Source organism: Panthera leo, chromosome B3, assembly GCF_018350215.1.
Source record: "Panthera leo isolate Ple1 chromosome B3, P.leo_Ple1_pat1.1, whole genome shotgun sequence".
NCBI classification, from domain to species: domain Eukaryota; kingdom Metazoa; phylum Chordata; class Mammalia; order Carnivora; family Felidae; genus Panthera; species Panthera leo.
Window position 1 is genome coordinate 117687451 of NC_056684.1, and position 16860 is coordinate 117704310.

General features: G+C 40.4%; 1 protein-coding gene across 1 annotated transcript in view; it reads left to right on the forward strand.

Annotated features, from left to right (window-relative positions):
- The first annotated feature begins 11056 nt into the window (after positions 1-11056).
- Positions 11057-16860, forward strand: part of RBM25 (RNA binding motif protein 25) — a 59816-nt gene continuing 54012 nt past the window's right edge. Inside the window, exon 1 of the mRNA XM_042943700.1 lies at positions 11057-11245. The gene's annotated coding sequence lies outside the window, so the exon portion shown is untranslated. The remainder of the gene's footprint in view (positions 11246-16860) is intronic.

Genomic DNA, 16860 nt, shown 5'->3' on the forward strand with positions numbered 1-16860 from the left:
TCCAAAATTCATATGTTGAAATTCTAACCCCTGAAGCTGATGGTATTAGTAGGCTGGGCCTTTGAGGGGTGATTAGGTCATGTGGAATGGGGCTCTAGCGAATGGGATTAGTCTCATAAAAGACATCCCACAGCTCCTTCTGCTGTATGAGGATACAGTAAGTCTGCAACGGGGAAGAGTGGCCTCACCTGACCATGCTGGCAACCTGATCTTGGACTTTTAGCTTTCAGAACTGTGAGCAATAAAAATCAGCTATGTGTAAGCTACCCAGCCAGTGGGTATATTTGTGACTACGATAATTTATATTAGGCAATAGTTTCTTAAATATGACACGAAAAGCATAAGCAAAGAAAAAATAGGTAGATTGGACTTCATCAAAATTAAAAACTTGTATGAATCACGGGATGCCTAGCTGGCTGAGTTGGTAGAGCCTGCAACTCTTGATCTTGGGTTTGTAGGCTCGAGCCCCATACTGGGTATAGAGATTATTTTAAAAAAAAATAAAATCTTTTGGGGTGTCTGGGTGGCTCAGTCGGTTGAGTGGTTGAGGTCATATCTCATGGTTTGTGGGTTTGAGCCCCATGTCAGACTTTGCACTGACAGAGCACAGCCTGCTTTGGATTCTCTGTCTCTGTCTCTGTCTCTCTCTCTGTCCCTCCCCAGCTCACCCTCACTCTCTCTCTTTCAAAAAATAAACATTAAAAAATTTTTTAATAAAATCTTTTAAAAAACAGAACTTGCTTGAGGCAGTTGGGCACTGCCTTTCCACTGCTCGTTCTCTATTTCTATCTCAAAATAAATAAATAAATAAATAAATAAACATTTTTTAAAAATGGAAAAAGGGGGGCACCTGGGTGGCTCAGTCAGTTAGGCCGCCGACTTCGGCTCAGGTCATGATCTCGCGGTCTGTGAGTTCAAGCCCCGCGTCGGGCTCTGTGCTGACAGCTCAGAGCCTGGAGCCTGTTTCAGATTCTGTGTCTCCCTCTCTCTGACCCTCCCCTGTTCATGCTCTGTCTCTCTCTGTCTCAAAAATAAATAAACGTTAAAAAAAATAATTTAAAAAAAAATGGAAAAAGGGGGGCGTCTGGGTGGCTCAGTCAGTTGAGCGTTCGACTTCAGCTCAGGTCATAATCTCACGGTTCACGAGTCTGAGCCCCGAATGGGCCTCTGTTGCTGACAGCTCAGAATCTGGAACCTGTTTCAGATTCTGTGTCTCCCTTCAGATTCTGTGTCTCCCTCTCTCTCTGCCCCTCCCCCACTTGTGATCTCTCTCTCTCTCTCTCTCTCTCTCAAAAATAAAAATGAAACATACAAAAAATTTTTTTAATGGGAAAATGATTTAAGTAGGTATTTCTCCAAAGAAGATATACAAATGGCCAATAAACACATGAAAAGGTGCTCAGCATCATTAGTCATGAGAGAATTGCTAATCAAAACCCTAATGATCTCACTTCACATCAAGCAGGAAAGGTATAATTGGGGAAAAAAAGCCCAAAGAATAACAAGTGCTGGCAATGGTGTAGACAAACAGAACCCTCAAACCTCACTGGTGGGAACGTAAAGTGGCACAGCTGCTATGAAAACCAGTTTGGCATTTCTTTAAAAAGTTAAACATAGAACTACCATATGATCCCACAATCCTACTTCCAGTGACATAGCCAAGAGAACTGAAAACACGTTCAAGCAAAAACTTGCACGCAAATGCACATAGTACCATTATTCATGGGGGAAGCAACCCAAGTGTCCACCCACTGATGAATGGTTAAATAATATGTGGCATATTCATACAACAGCGTATTCTTTAGCCTAAAAAGGAATGAAGTGCTGTCACCTGGCGTAAGATGGCTGAACCTTGAAGGCATACTAAAGGAAAGGAGACAGACACAAAAGGTCACATGTTCTGTGATTCCATTTATAGGAAGTGCCCAGAATAGGCAAATCCATAGAGACAGGAAGCTGGTTAGTGGTTGCCAGGAGCTGTGGGGAGTGGGTCATAAGTAGTGACTACCCAATGTGTATGAAATTTCTATTTGGGGTGATGAAAATGTCCTGGATGGTGATGATAGTTGCAAAAACAAGGGAGGTGGTAAGTGTAGTTTTGCCCATGGTGGGTTTGAAGTGCCCAGGGAATATTCCCAGTGGAGGTACTTAGTAGGTAGCTGGCCAATAACAGAAGGGAACTGAAATGATATAGGCTACAGAAATAGACCTGGGAAGAGATGGTTGTTGAAGCCCTGAGGGTAGACGAGTTCGCTGTGGAATCATTAGAGTAGGGAGGGGAAGCCTTATAGAAGATCAACATTTTAAGATATGAGCATAAGAAGAGGACCTTCCAAAGGAGAATGAACAAGAGGAAGCAGAGAGGTGGGAGGAAGAGTGTGGGACACAGAAGCCAAGGAAAGAGTGCAGTGGTCAGAAACCTTACATGCTAGAAGAGTAAAATAAGTTAAAGGCGAAGAAATGTCCATTGGGCTTAGCAAAAAGTAGATGTAGTTTTATTGGATTGGTGGAGACCGGGTTCAGATAACAGTTATTGAAAAAGGTACCTTTAGGGATGCCTGGGTGGCTCAGGTGGTTAAGTGTCTCTATTGTTTTTTTAACGAAAAAAAATTTTTAATGTTTATTTATTTCTGAGGGAGGGAGCGAGAGAAAAAAGAGAGACAGAGAGAGAGAAGAGCGGGGGAGGAACAGAAAGAGGGAGACACAGAATCAAGAGCAGGCTCCAGGCTGACAGTAGAGTCCACATGGGGCTCAAACCCACAAACCGTGAGATCATGACCTGAGCCTAAGTCGGACATTTAATTGACTGAGCCACCCAGGTGCCCCAAGCATCTGACTTCTGATTTCAGGTCATGATCTCATGGTTCATGAATTCCAGCCCCACAACAGGCTCCATGTTGAAAGCACAGAGTCTGCTTGGGACTCTCTCACTCTCCCTCTCTCTTCTGCCCCTCCCATGCATGTTCTCTCTCTCTCTCTCAAAATAAATAAATACACTTAAAAAAAAGAAAAAAAATCCTTTATTACAGAAAGTCAGAGATATAAAAGTTAAATTAAATGTCATTGTCTCCCATTAGAATGTTTTATACATACATATGTATATATATATGTATGTATGTCAAGTTTAAACTATTTGTAGAAATGTAATTGATATAGCCCTTTTGAAGAGCTATTTGGTATTATCTGTTCAAATTTAGAAATTAGCATAGCCTTCCACCTTGCCTTGATATCAGTTCTAGAGAATTATAGACAAATATTTCATGTATTTTTTTCAAATTTTTAAATGTTTATTTCCAAGCGACAGAGAGAGAGAGAGAGGGAGAGAGAGAGAGACCAAGCATAAGTGGGGGCAGAGCAGAGAGAGAGAGGGAGACACAGAATCAGAAGCAGGCTCCAGGCTCTGAGCTGTCAGCACAGAGCCTGATGTGGGGCTTGAACTCACGGAGCTGTGAGATCATGTCCTGAACCAAAGTCGGATGCTTAACCAACTGAGCCACCCAGGCGCCCCGGTGTTTCATGTATTTTTAAGGAAACATGTATAAAGATGGTAATTGCAAAACTGTTTAAATGTGTATAAAATAGAAACAAATATCCATCAATAAGGGAATTATTAAATAAATTATATAGTGGATGATGGTTGCCTTCTCAGTAACTATTTCCCTCTTCCTCTTTTCTAACAGAATTCTAATTTTGTTTAAATGTCTACTTTTCCCCAGTGGAGACCTTGAGTTTCAGAGAAAGGTGACTGGACTCTTAGCTCAAGGGGTAGGCCTGATTTTCCAAGGGTAATTGCATCTATTTTGCCAATGATTGTTTCAGGCAAGAGCAAGAAACTCAGTGTAGGATGCGATTCAATTCAGGTTCTTGGAGCTTCTGGAATGTTCTTCCTTGATCTTCTAGAAGAGCTTCTGAAATCTACTTGGTCTCTTTCCTGAATCAAAAAGCATGTGGGCTCAATATAGCCATTCTATGACCTTGAGGGGAGCTGTCCTTAGAATGAGGCCCACGTTGGGGAGCCTGGCTGGCTCAGTTGGAAGACCATGTAATTCTTGATCTTGGGATCATGGGTTTGAGCCCCACATGGGATGTAAGATTACTAAAAAAATAATAAATAAAAATGAAAGCTTAAAAAAAACACACACACACACAAAGAAGAAGGCCCACATTGTAAAGAGTAGAGCAAAGAGAAAAAAAGCAAGGCAGAAAGAACCTTGTTCTTGATAAAATTACTGAGCCTCCGGATCACTCAACCCTGAAGGGAAGCCTATCTAGTCTTCCTGTTGGATGAGCCAAAACATTTCCTTACTGTTTAAGCCAGTTTGAGTTGAATGATCTGTTATTTGCTTCTGAAAATTCTAGTCCATACACTGTGACACAACCATGTTATGGAATACAATGTAGCAATTTAAAAAATGTGTATTTATTTATTTATTTTGAGAGAGAAAGAGAGTGAGAGTGAGAGTGAGAGTGAGAGTGAGAGTGCAGGGGAGGGGAAGAGAGGGAGAGAGAGTGAATCCCAAGCAGGCTCTGCACTGACAGCCTGGCTCAGGGCTCAATCCCAGGAACAGAAGCTGAAGTCAAGAATCAGAGACGTAACTGAGCCACTCAGGCACCCCCAATGTAGCAATTTTAAAAATATTCAGGGGCACCTGCCTGGCTTGGTTGGAAGAGCATGGGACTCTTGATCTTAGGGTCCTAAGTTCAAGCCACATGTTACGTATAGAGATTCCTGAAAAACATAAATAGACTTTTTTTTAATTTATTAATTAAAAAGATTAAAAAAAACAATTGAGCCACCCAGGCACCCTTAAATTTATTAATTTTTGAGAGAGAGAGAGAGAGAGAGAGAGAGAGAGCAAGCACAAGCAGGGGAGGGTCAGAGAGAGAAAGGGAGAGAATCCCAAGCAGGCTCCACACTGCCAGCATGGAGCCTGACTCAGGACCCAAACCCATGAACTGTGAAATCATGACCTGAGTCAAAATCAAGAGTCTGATGCTTAACCAACTGAGCCATCCAAGCACCCCAAACTTTTTTTTTAAAGTAGGCTCAATGCCCAACATGGGGCTTGAACTCATGATCCCGAGATCAAAAGTCGCATACTCCACTGACGGAGCCAGCAAGGCACCCCTGAGAAAAATAAATAAACTTAAAAAAAATGAGGTAGGGGCACCTGGGTCGCCCCAATTTTGGCTCAGGTCATGATCTCACAGTTCATGGGCTCGGCCCAAGTCAGGCTCCGCGTTGACAGCTCAGAGCCTAGAGTCTGCTTCATATTCTGTGTCTCCCTCTCTTTCTCTGCCTCTCCTCCAATTGCTCTCTCTCTCTCTCTCTCTCTCTCTCTCTCTCAAAAATAAAAATAAAAACTTTAAAACATCTACCTTATTTTAAAGACTGAACTCATTTTTTTTTAATGTTTATTTGAGAGAAAGAGAGAGAGAGAGAGAGAGAACCAGTGGGGAAGGGGCAGAGAGAGGAGGACAGAGAATCTGAAGCAGGTTCCAAGCTGACAGCAGTCTGTCAGTATGCCTGATGTGGGGCTCAAACTCATAAACTGAGATCATGACCTGAGCCGAAGTTGGATGCTCAACCGACTAAGCAATCCAGGCACCCCAAAATTAGGTATATTGCTACATACTGATTTAACATACCAAAAAAAATCCTAGCCCTACTAATGAGTAAAAATTGAATAACTCTATGATTCCATTTATGTAAAATTCTAAAAAGCAAAATAAAATATGTTTCTCTAAGTATATATAGACGTGATTGCATAATTTATTTTTAATTTAAAATTATGTAATATTTACTGTATTGAAAATATATGTAATGCATATGTAAATTATGAAGCATAATAAGATGAAAACCAGTGAACCCACTACTGAGTTTATGAACCAGAACATTACCAAAACCATCGAGGCTACATATATGTTCTTTTTTCTCATCACCTTTCTTCCCTCCAGAAGGGAAATAATAACTCTAGAGGGTAACCACTACCCACTTTGGTTTAAAAAAAAAACAACAAAAAAAACTACTGTTGTTTCTTTCAACAGTAGATTATTACATAGGCCAGTTTTTTTAGTATATGTGCTGCCGAAGCGAGCACTATAGGCCAGTTTTTAATCTTCATTGATAATGGTATACAATATAGACTTCTGACTTGTCTTTTTTTCATTCAATACCTCATGTGTGTAACTGTAGTTTATTCATTCTATTTTTGTATAATGCTCATCATGTGACTTATTGAGAATATGTTTATTCTCTTGTTAGACATTCGAGTAATTTCGAGTATTTTTTTTCTTTTATTAACAATGGTGTTATAAACATTCTTGAATATGTGTCCTGGTGCATGTACGCAAAGGTTTTTTTTTATTTTTTTTATTTTTATTTTTTTTATTTTTGAGACAGGGAGAGATAGAGCATGAACAGGGGAGGGTCAGAGAGAGGGAGACACAGAATCTGAAACAGGCTCCAGGCTCTGAGCTGTCAGCACAGAGCCCAACGCGGGGCTAGAACTCACGGACCCCGAGATCATGACCTGAGCCGAAGTCGGACGCTTAACCGACTGAGACACTCAGGCGCCCCGCAAAGGTTTTTTTATACAACAGTAAGAGTGGACTGCTGGGTCATAGAGAAAACACATGGTTTATTTTTTTAGGTTATGCCAAGATAGTTGTACCAATATACACTTCTACCAGAAATGCCTAAGTATTCCTGTTATTCTACATCCTTGTATTCTCAGACTTTTTAAATTTTACAAAGGAAAGGGCTTTAAAATGATTATCTCACTATGGTATTAGCATTTCTGTGATTACTAATAAAGGGGAGAATTTGCTATATTTTATTCAAGACTTGTCCTCCCTTTACAGCACCGGTCAAAATGTAGCTCAGGCTTATACTTCCTCCTGGAAGCCTTTCCTGACTTCTGATCTTCTGGCTAGAGGAAGTGCTACTACCAATACTTTGCATGTTTGTATCATAACATTTTAACAAGCCATCCATTTTTCAAGGATACGTGATCATCTCTTCTTTATAGCCCAAAGCATAGTCCATGGAAAATTGCCTTTTGTGGGGCACCTGGGTGGCTCAGTCAGTTAAGCTTATCTAGTTTGAGAGCCAGCACACGTCAGGGAGGGGCAGAGAGAGAGAGAGAGAGAGAGAGAGAGATGGAGACACAGAATCCAAAGCAGGCTCCCGGCTCTGAGCTGTCAGCACAGAGCCTGATGCAGGGCACCACCCCCACAAACTGTGAGATTATGACTTAAACTGAAGTCAGACATTTAACTGAGACACCCACGGCATCCCCATTTTGCTACATTTTAAAGATATGCTGTGATTTAAAAAAAAAAACAACACTAATTCTTTGAATATTATGTGTCTAGCTTGCCCATTTAAAGGTGAATAAACACGTGCTCCCTTCCTTGAAAGAACTCGGTGTCTAATATACGAGAAACGGACTATCATACAGTGGGATATGTCCTGAACGATGACGCAGGGACTGAAGCTACATGGCTGGGCTTTTGGGAGATTAGATAGTCAGCAGGATATTGCTTTAAATCCAGCAGTTCTGATGACAGCTCAGGTGCTTGACAAGAATTCCAAAGATTTCCTCCTCTCAATCTAGGGCACAAAGGTGCCTATTCTAGTGACTTTCTGTTTTTCATATGATTCACCTATGTTATCACCTATAACTAACTACATTTCCCTTTTGCTGTCAGTTAATTGACTCCTCTGCATCTCTGGTTTAAATTCTTGAGAGGATATGTGTGGGCCAACTAAACAATGTTTTTCTCAAAGGTCACAGGCTATGTTGCTGACCAGCTGTGGCCATAGGAATAGGGTCAGAATGCACATAATGTGGTCATCAATATCCGAATTAATTATCTCCAGTCATTTTCCTCAGCGAGGGCCTATGAGGAAAAACTCCTCAGAAGGGGGAGGCCTGTTATTGCAGGTGAATGGTCTGACCTATTCTCTACAAGTGACAAACAAGTGAATTGTTTAGGGCGCTTTCTGTTGAGGGGATAGAAAACTCCATTCAAACTGATTTCAGAAAAGGAATCTATTGGCTTACACACTGAGAAGCCTAGAAGCATCATGGTTTCAAGAATGGCTGAATCTATGTTCTCAAATGATATTGTCAAAAATCTCGCACCTTCTCTTAACTCTGCTTTCTTCTGTGATTGTTTCATTCTTATCCCCACTAGTTCTAAGGTGAAATCCTCCCAGATTTAAGTTAAGTAAAAAAGATAGAGTCCCCTCCCCCAGCCCCTTTTAGCATTATTCCTGCTAGATGAAGCAGCATAATGTGATGGTTGAGACCATGGACTCAGGAACCAGATCAGCTCCATCACTTACTGGTATTGTTTTGTGTTGGAAGTAGGCTTCATGCCAAGAACAGAGACCAACTCAGGGCTTAAACTCATGACCCTGAGATCAAGACCTGAGATGAGATAAAGAGTCAGATGCTTAAGCAACTAAGCCACCCAGGCACCTCCATCACTTACTGTTCTTAGAACTTTGGACAACTTATTTTACCTCTCCAAGCCTTGGTTTCTTCATCTGTACCACAATGGTTCCTACGTCAGTGGGTTGCTGTGAAGTTTAAAGTTGTTGGATACTTGCAAGGTGCTTAAAATAGTGCCTGGTACAACAGAAATACTCAATTACCAGGCTCTGATTGGGTTATAACTTTATCCCTGTGCTCTAAGGTTGGGACTTTACATCCAAACTACCAAGATCTAGAGTAGTGGAAGGACAGTTTCTTTTAAGAAATTTGGAGTGCCATTACCAAAGGCAGGGGAACGGCTGCCAGGTCAACATAAGCAACAAATGTCTGCTACAAAAAAGTTGGCAAACTTGGTGGAGACAACTCTCTAAGGTTTTATTTTATTATAAAGTAATACAGGAATTTGTATAAAATGGTTCTAACAAAACAAAGGGATATAGAATAACCTGAAGGGATTTCTGTTCATGCCTGTAGTTGTAAAAAAAAAAAGCACAATTCATTTTTTTTTAAGTTTATTTATTGTGTGTGTGTGTGTGTGTGTGTGTGAGAGAGAGAGAGAGAGAGAGAGACTGAGAAAATCCCAAGCAGGCTCTGTGCTGTCAGCACAGAGACCGACCAGGGGCTCAAGCTCATGAACCCAGAGATCATGACCTGAGCCGAAGTCAGGAATTGGATGCCCAACTGACCGAGGCACCCAGATGCCCCAACAATTCGCTCTTATTTGCGAAATGTAACTAGCGTTTGACTAGCACGTCACTGAAAAAAGCACTTTCACATGCATTAGTTAATTTAATCCTTGCAATAGCTCTGCGGAATAGATATTTTAAAAAAAATTTTTGTGTTTATTTTTATTAAAAAAAATTTTTAACGTTTATTTATTTTTGAGAGAGAAAGCGCAAGTGGGAGAGGGCCAGAAAGAGGGAGACAAAGGATCTGAAGCAGGCTCTGTGCAGCGAGCACAAACCCTAACGCAGGGCTCGAACTCATGAACTGTGAGATCATGACCTGAGCAGAAATCAAAAGTTGGCCACTTAACCAACTGAGCCTCCCAGGCACCCCAGTATTTATTTTTGAGAGAGGGAGAGAGACCAAGGGCACAAACACAAGGTGGGCAGATGGGAGGAGCAGAAAGAGGAGGAGAGGGGCAGAGAGGGAGAATAAGAATCCCAAGCAGGCTCCCTGCTGACCATGCAGAGCCAGACTTAGGCCTTGATCTCATGAACTGTGTGATCATAACCTAAGCCGAAATCAAGTCAGAGGCCTAACCCAGTGAGCTACCCAGGCACCCCTGGGGAATAGATATTATTAGCCCTACTAACATTAAGAAAACCTAATGAGTGGAAATACAGGTGGATGTAAATTTTACAAATGGTAGTAATGTTATATAGCCTTTCCCGTTAGTGTTCCCATTGCATTTTATGTTCTGTTGGTACTCATGTATAATCATTTTTTCTTTTTCTTTTTCTTTTCAATGTATAATCCTTTCTTTCATTCAACAAATATTTATTGAGCACTTGCTGTATGCCAAACCTTGTCTTAGGCACTGGGACACAGCAGTGAACAAAACAATCCCTGTATTCCTTAAGTTTACATTATGATGGGGTAGGGGAAGACAAACCAGAAAATAAATAAGAAAAATATAAAGTTAGTAAGTGGTGATAAATGCTGTAGAGTAAAATCCAATAGGAAAAGCAGATAAAGAAAGGGAGTGTGTTTCAGTTTTACACACAGTGGTCAGTCTATCATCTGACGTTGTTTGTGGCTCTTCCCAAACAAGGATAAAATCTTACTTGCATTTACCTTCCAACACTCAGGGAGCCAACAACTTTATGTCCAATAAATGATAAGCCTGAGAAGAGTTGGGAAACAAAGGCCTGTAAAAAGATATTGACCGTAAAGGGCATAAATTGAAGAATCATTTATGACTAGTTTCACTTAGTTGCGTTAATTTAGTTTCATTTCCATTAATAAGTGAATTTCTTTTCAGCACCTTTGCATTACAGAATGAAAGTTGTGTTAAAAGTTCTTACAGGCTATTTTAGGTATTTCAAGTATCTTTAGCCCCCTCTTTGGCTTTACTAGTGAGCACAAGGGGTGTGCGCGTGCACTTAAAAAAAAAACAACACACCACGCCCTCTGGCAGTTATTTCTTGGTATCAAGAATAGCTGTTTTCCAGGGGAAAGTTAGCATTTGGGAGTTCGCACTAACGTGCTAGGTGAAGCCCCGTTAGCAGTCCATCCCACCTCAACGAGCCACAAAGCAAGCCTGCACGCCCGGAAACACAAACTACAAAAAGTGAGAATCTAACAACCCCAGCGCCCCGCGCAGCGGAACCTTGACCTCAAGATGGCGTCTCGTAGTCATAAGATTCAATCAGCTCCAATCAAAAATGGCAGGGTGGGTCGTAATTTACAGTTCGAGCCTTTCTAGTCCCCACCAGGCTCTCCTTCTCTATGGTTATTGGCCGCTGCGTGGTGATTCAGAGCCAAAGGGAAGACTATCTATACACGTTCTTCTCTATGATTCTCCTCTTCAGTCGGCCTGGCCGCAGTGCATGCCGGGCAAGAGGAAGACCTCCAGAAGCTCCCCGCGCAGCGCGGCTGTGTTTGCGGCCTGTGCGAGTAGGCGCTTCGGAACCAGTCTCCCGGCGAGCGGTGCGCAGAAACCTCGAACCGGTGGAGCCCACTCGTAACCTGGAGCCCGGAAGGCCGCGAAGACCGTACTGTTTTCTCAGCGGCGGGTGAGTCCACGCCTCTGAACGCGTGTGGGAACCGGGAGACCCGGGAGACCGGGAGTAGGGGAAACCAGGGAGGGTGCGAAAGGGCCGGGGTGGGATTGGGGGTGAAGAGGGGTTGGGGTGGGGGAGGGGGCTGGCACGAGGCTTGGGTTTCTTCACTTCTCTAAGGCCTCGAAAACTAGTGGGCCCAGCAGGAACCCGTGGAGGCCGGGACCTACTGCCAGAGCTTTCCTCCTTGCATTGTCGCCCACTTTCTCTTTCCCTCCCACGGCCCGTCACTGAGTGGATCGTCTGGGCCTTTTCTGGGCTCCACGTTTGCCACAAAACGATCGGTCTGCCCCTGGGGAGCCCTTCCCTGAGGCCCCTTTCTAACCCGAGCCTGGGGAACCTTACTGTAGATTTTCCGGGCCTAGGACACTCTTGCCCCAGGCTTTGCCCACAAGCCAGAGAGCAGCCACCCGTTTTAGCGAGGTGCCGGCCACCAACGGATTTCTTTCCCTTCCTCTTTGGTCATCCAGAGCCCTCCACCGAGTGCACTCCCCCACACCCACTCCGGATTCAGCTAATGCCCACCTTTTTTGGCACCCTCTTGGTTTGCTTGTCTAAGATTGTGATGAGTATTGTGGTCCTGCCCCCTTCCTCCTTTGGAGGTTGCAGTAAACTATATCCCCATTCATTCTGGGCGATGACCAAGCTCCACATTAAAATGTGTTACTTCTTTCTTACTCTTCTTTGGTCTTCAGTACTTTTTAAATACGTTTTTCGAAGTAGATCTAGGAGTACGAAGATTATTTTGAAGTTATGTAACGTGGATATTTATATTGCCATGGAAAAGCCATTTTGATCCTGGGCAGAGAGGAGCAGACCAAAAGGAGGGAAGAGATTGGACTTCTCTTGTACCAGACTGCTCTAGTATGAAGTACTGTGAATTAGGTAGTTGGCAGTGGAGTATAAACAATTTTTATATGGTCTTGGGAACTTTGATTTTTAAAAGCTTTCCAAAAACATTCAGGGGCCTTGAAAGGCATTCAGTTGGTCCTCATGATTCAAGCAGATACTATACTATTCTAATTAACCTAACTTTTCTTGAAGCTTTGGTTTTTCTTCATCTGTAAATTGAGGATTATAATAGTATCCACTTCATATGTTATTAGGGATTAATTGAGAAAAAGTATGTAAAATCCTTAGTGCGATGTCTAAGTCACATAGTGTTTAGTTTGCATTAACTGATACTGTTATTTAAGAAATTTCAGTGAAGTACAAGAGCCTGATCCTGACTCTTAACGTTTCGTCCAATGTACTCTGAATAGACTTTTCTAAATAAAATCAAAGTTAACCCTTAATAAAAAGTTTCTTCTTGGTATGTTATTACTAGAAAGAGGCATTGTGATACAGTGAAAACAGCCTTTGGATTGGTAATTTCAGGATAGTGGGGACGTTGGAATCCCCACTCACTTATTGTGTTTCCATGGACAAAATAGCTTCTTCATCTGTAAAAGGACAATAATATATCTACACCAGGTAATTTGGGAGATTCAGTGAGATAATGTATGTTGAAGGCTTTTGTAAACAGAAGTAAATAAAATGTTAGTTAATACTTTTATTAAATAATGATTCTTCTTGGAGTTACCGGATTCCCATTTCTGGTCTCCAAAATATGGTTTTTCCTGTATGTATGTATGTATGTATGTATGTTTGAATGTTTGATTCCAGAACATTTCTAGTAAGAAAATGTTTTCATTGTCCCAATGTTGCATATAGGCACTATATGTTAATAATAGTTTGGGCCAAGGTGTTGTTTTGTTTTTTTTTTTTTTTTTGTGGTTTGGTATCTTTTTATTTTACTGTGTTAAGGCTTTAAATCTGTTATTAAAATAAAATGAGTTCATTTTAATATTGGTAATTACTTCAGACCCGATATTAGTTTGGGATTTTCAAGTAACTTCTTGGGTCACTGATTAGCTATATAGTTTTTTCATTTATATACGATTTAAAGAAAAATTGTATTGACTATTTTGTAACTTTGGAAGCAGAAGTAGTCATAAATCTTTTAACGTCTTACAAAAACATTCTGTGTATTTTGTTTAACCTCTTGATAGTTTTTTCTGACAACTACCACTGCCATTCCTAAGAGGATTTCGATTGATTATCCTTTAAAGTTTTTGAATAGCTTTTCTCTTGCTTTTTAAAAAAATTTTGAAACTTCAGAAAATAAAAAGAACATAACATTTACACCCTAGAATTACTGATACTGCTTTTTAGAACTTAATCAGCACAATTTCAAACTTCAAAAAAGTTGCAAGAAGAGTAGAAAGAATTCTTAAATAGCTTTTCACCCAGATTCCCCAAATGATAACATTTCACAAATTTACTTTGTCCTCTCCTCGTTTTCTTCATAGTTTTCTTCTGAAATGTTTTGCTAGTAAGCCACAGATGAGGTGTCCCTTAGCCCTTAAATACTTAAGTGTATATTTCTTAGAATAAGGGTATTTTCATATTTAATAGCAGTACAGTGAACAAAATCAGGAAATTAATATTGATTCAATATTACTAATTTACAGGTCTTAATTGGATTTAGCCTGAACTTGTTCTGAATTGATAATTGCTTTTTTTTTTTAAAGCAACTTTACTAAGGTGTAATTGATACATAAAATACACTTGTTGTAATGTGCAATTTGATGATTTTTAGTAAGTGTTCAGAGTTGTGTGACTGTTACCCCCAAAAGGATCCTTCTTTCCGGTTTGCAAGTCACTCCCTGTTCCCACCTCAGCTCCAGACTACCACTAATTTTTCTCTGTAAATAGTATTGCTTTTTAATCATTGAAAATGGTAAAACTGCAAAGTGGAAAGCTAAGAAAAAGATCACGTCCCTTTTTGGAGACTTAAAACACTTGAGTATTTTCATACCTCTGAAAAGCTTTCCTGCAAAAGAAACATTTTGTTAATCGAGCATTTCCTATTCTTCTTTGGATATGGAATACTCTTTCCTAGGAATAGTTCCTGAAGACTCCACTTCTGTAGAAATTCAGTTTGAGATGCGGTTTTGAGGGGCTTGCTTTCCTTAGGCTGGGACAGGTATGTCAGTCCATTGTACCTTGTAGGCTGTAAGCAGAGCAGGGAACAATACATGCTACAGTACTGATCACTTATATTCAATGAAGAGCTACTGGACTGGCAGTGTAACTGTAGGAAAATAATGTTTAGAAAAGAATCTGACACACAATTGGAGCTAGATATCTGTTGAATGAATGAGTTGTATAAGTATTTGTTCAGGAGAATCTGTTGGTTCATTTGCCTCTTACCATTCAGAAATTTGGCACACCGGGTCTGGATGGGGTTAGCCAGTAAATCTATTCCGGGTGAAATATTTTTTCTATTGGGATAAATCTGCAATGGAGGAATGGTTATTAGCAGTAAATGGTGTGAGAAAAGGAGTGATTTAACAGCATAACGAGAAAAAAAAAACATAAAGAGGAAAAAGTGAAAAAAAGAAAAGCAGAATGCATGCATATGTTGAGTGGTAGGGATACATGTTATTTAAAGTTTTTTTTTTTGGACAGAGGAAACTAGATTTATTGAGATAAAATTTACATACAATAAAATGCACCCATTTAATTTCAGTGAATTTTGACAAACGCGTAATAAATCTGTATGACCACTGCCACACTAAAGTAGGCACTAAAGATAATGATAGGTGCTCATTTTGTTACTTTGGGCTATAAGGTTTCATACTGAGCCGGTAAAAATGCTTTGAGCCTTCTAGGGGTGCGTGGCTGGCTCAGTGGGAAGAGCATGTGGCTCTTAATCTCGGGGTTGTGAGTGTGAGCCCCACGTTGGGCGTAGACATTGCTTAAAAATAAAATCTTACTGAAAAAAAAAATGCTTTGAGCCTTCTAAAGGTGAAGCCCTCCAGAGTGAAAGTGAAAAATACAAGTATTTTGTAAATGTTACCTAAATCATTTCAGTGCTAATAAAATAACCTTTGCAACTCTCTTTTTCTTAAACTCCTTGTGTGATCCCTCAGCAATTGGCTACACTTGAAATAAGTACATCCAGAATCTAACACTTTCACCACCTATTCCAGACCACCCTCTCCTGTCTGTATTATTATAGTAGTCCTTTGCATCTCCACTTGTTCTCCAGTCTCATTAACACAGTGGCCAGTGACGCTATTAAAATGCCAGTCTTACTAACACAGTGGCCAGTGACGCATTTAAAGTGTAAGTCAGGTCAAAAGCCTTTCAAATGTTTTCCATCTCAGAGTAAAAATCAAAACCCTTGCAGTGGCCTACTAAGTGCTACATTCTGTGAGCCCGCTCCCCTAAGTAATACTTGGCATTTATCTTTGCTTTCCTCAAGTACTCTGCTCCAGCTGTTGGCCTTGTTTTTCCTCCCACAAAACACTACACGATCACCTCAGGCTCCTGTATTTGCTGTTTTCTTTGCTTGGAAGGCTGTTGCCTCCGTATATGAGGCTTCCTGTCTTGGCCGCTTTGGAGTCTTCATTCAGTTTGCCTATCTTCTTTGTGAGGCCCAACCACCATATTTAAAGTAAAGTGCTCCCATGTTCTTTTCCCTACTTTATTCTACAACGTACCTACCAACTTTTTGTTGTTGTTATTTTATTTTTTTAATTTACATCCAAGTTAGCATATAGTGTAACAATGATTTCAGTAGATTCCTTAATGCCCCTTACCCATTTAGCCCATCCTCCCTCCCACAACCCCTCCAGGAACCCTCTGTTTGTTCTCCATATTTAAGAGTCTCTTAATTTTTTTCCCCCTCCCTGTTTTTATATTATTTTTGCTTTCCTTCCCTTTCCTTGTGTTCATTTGTGTCTTAAAGTCCTCATGTGAGTGAAGTCATATGATATTTGTCTTTCTCTGACTAATTTTGCTTAGCATAATACCCTCTAGTTCCATCCACATAGTTGCAAATGGCAGGATTTCATTCTTTGTGATTGTTGGAGTAATACTCCATTGTATATGTATAGTATCTTCTTTACCCATTCATCCATCGATGGACATTTGGGCTTTTTCCATACTTCGGCTATTGTTGATAGTGTACCTACCAACTTTGAATCTCCATATAATTTATTATGAGAATATTACAATTTATCAACTGTAGGTAAAAACTGATCAGCTTTGCTTATGGTTATAAAAGTATTCTTAGTCATTTTCACACATGCCAAAACATAAAAGTTTATGTTGAAAAAAGTGGTTGATACTCTCACTTTAGGGTGTTTAAGGTGAACATTAATATTGGTCAGTGATCATCAGAATTGTTTGTTTTCTGACCATAGGAGGGACCATTATCTTATTAAGATACCTTTCTTTACCTTTGAAGTTTCGCCTATGAATAAGCAAGTTTTAGATGGTTTTAAATGAAAGGGACATACAACAAAAATTAGAAGTGAATAGAATGCATACGTTAGCATAAAACATATAATCTGGTTATTCTTACAGAATGAATTATACATTTAAGAGCCACGAAATACAATTGAAACACCAAGAACATAAAGCGTTTTAAAAAAATGGTTACAGCTTAATACTTGGCAATAAATTCATGCTCCGGTCTTTGTAAAAACATTGTGAGGCTAGACACTGGGTCATTGCTA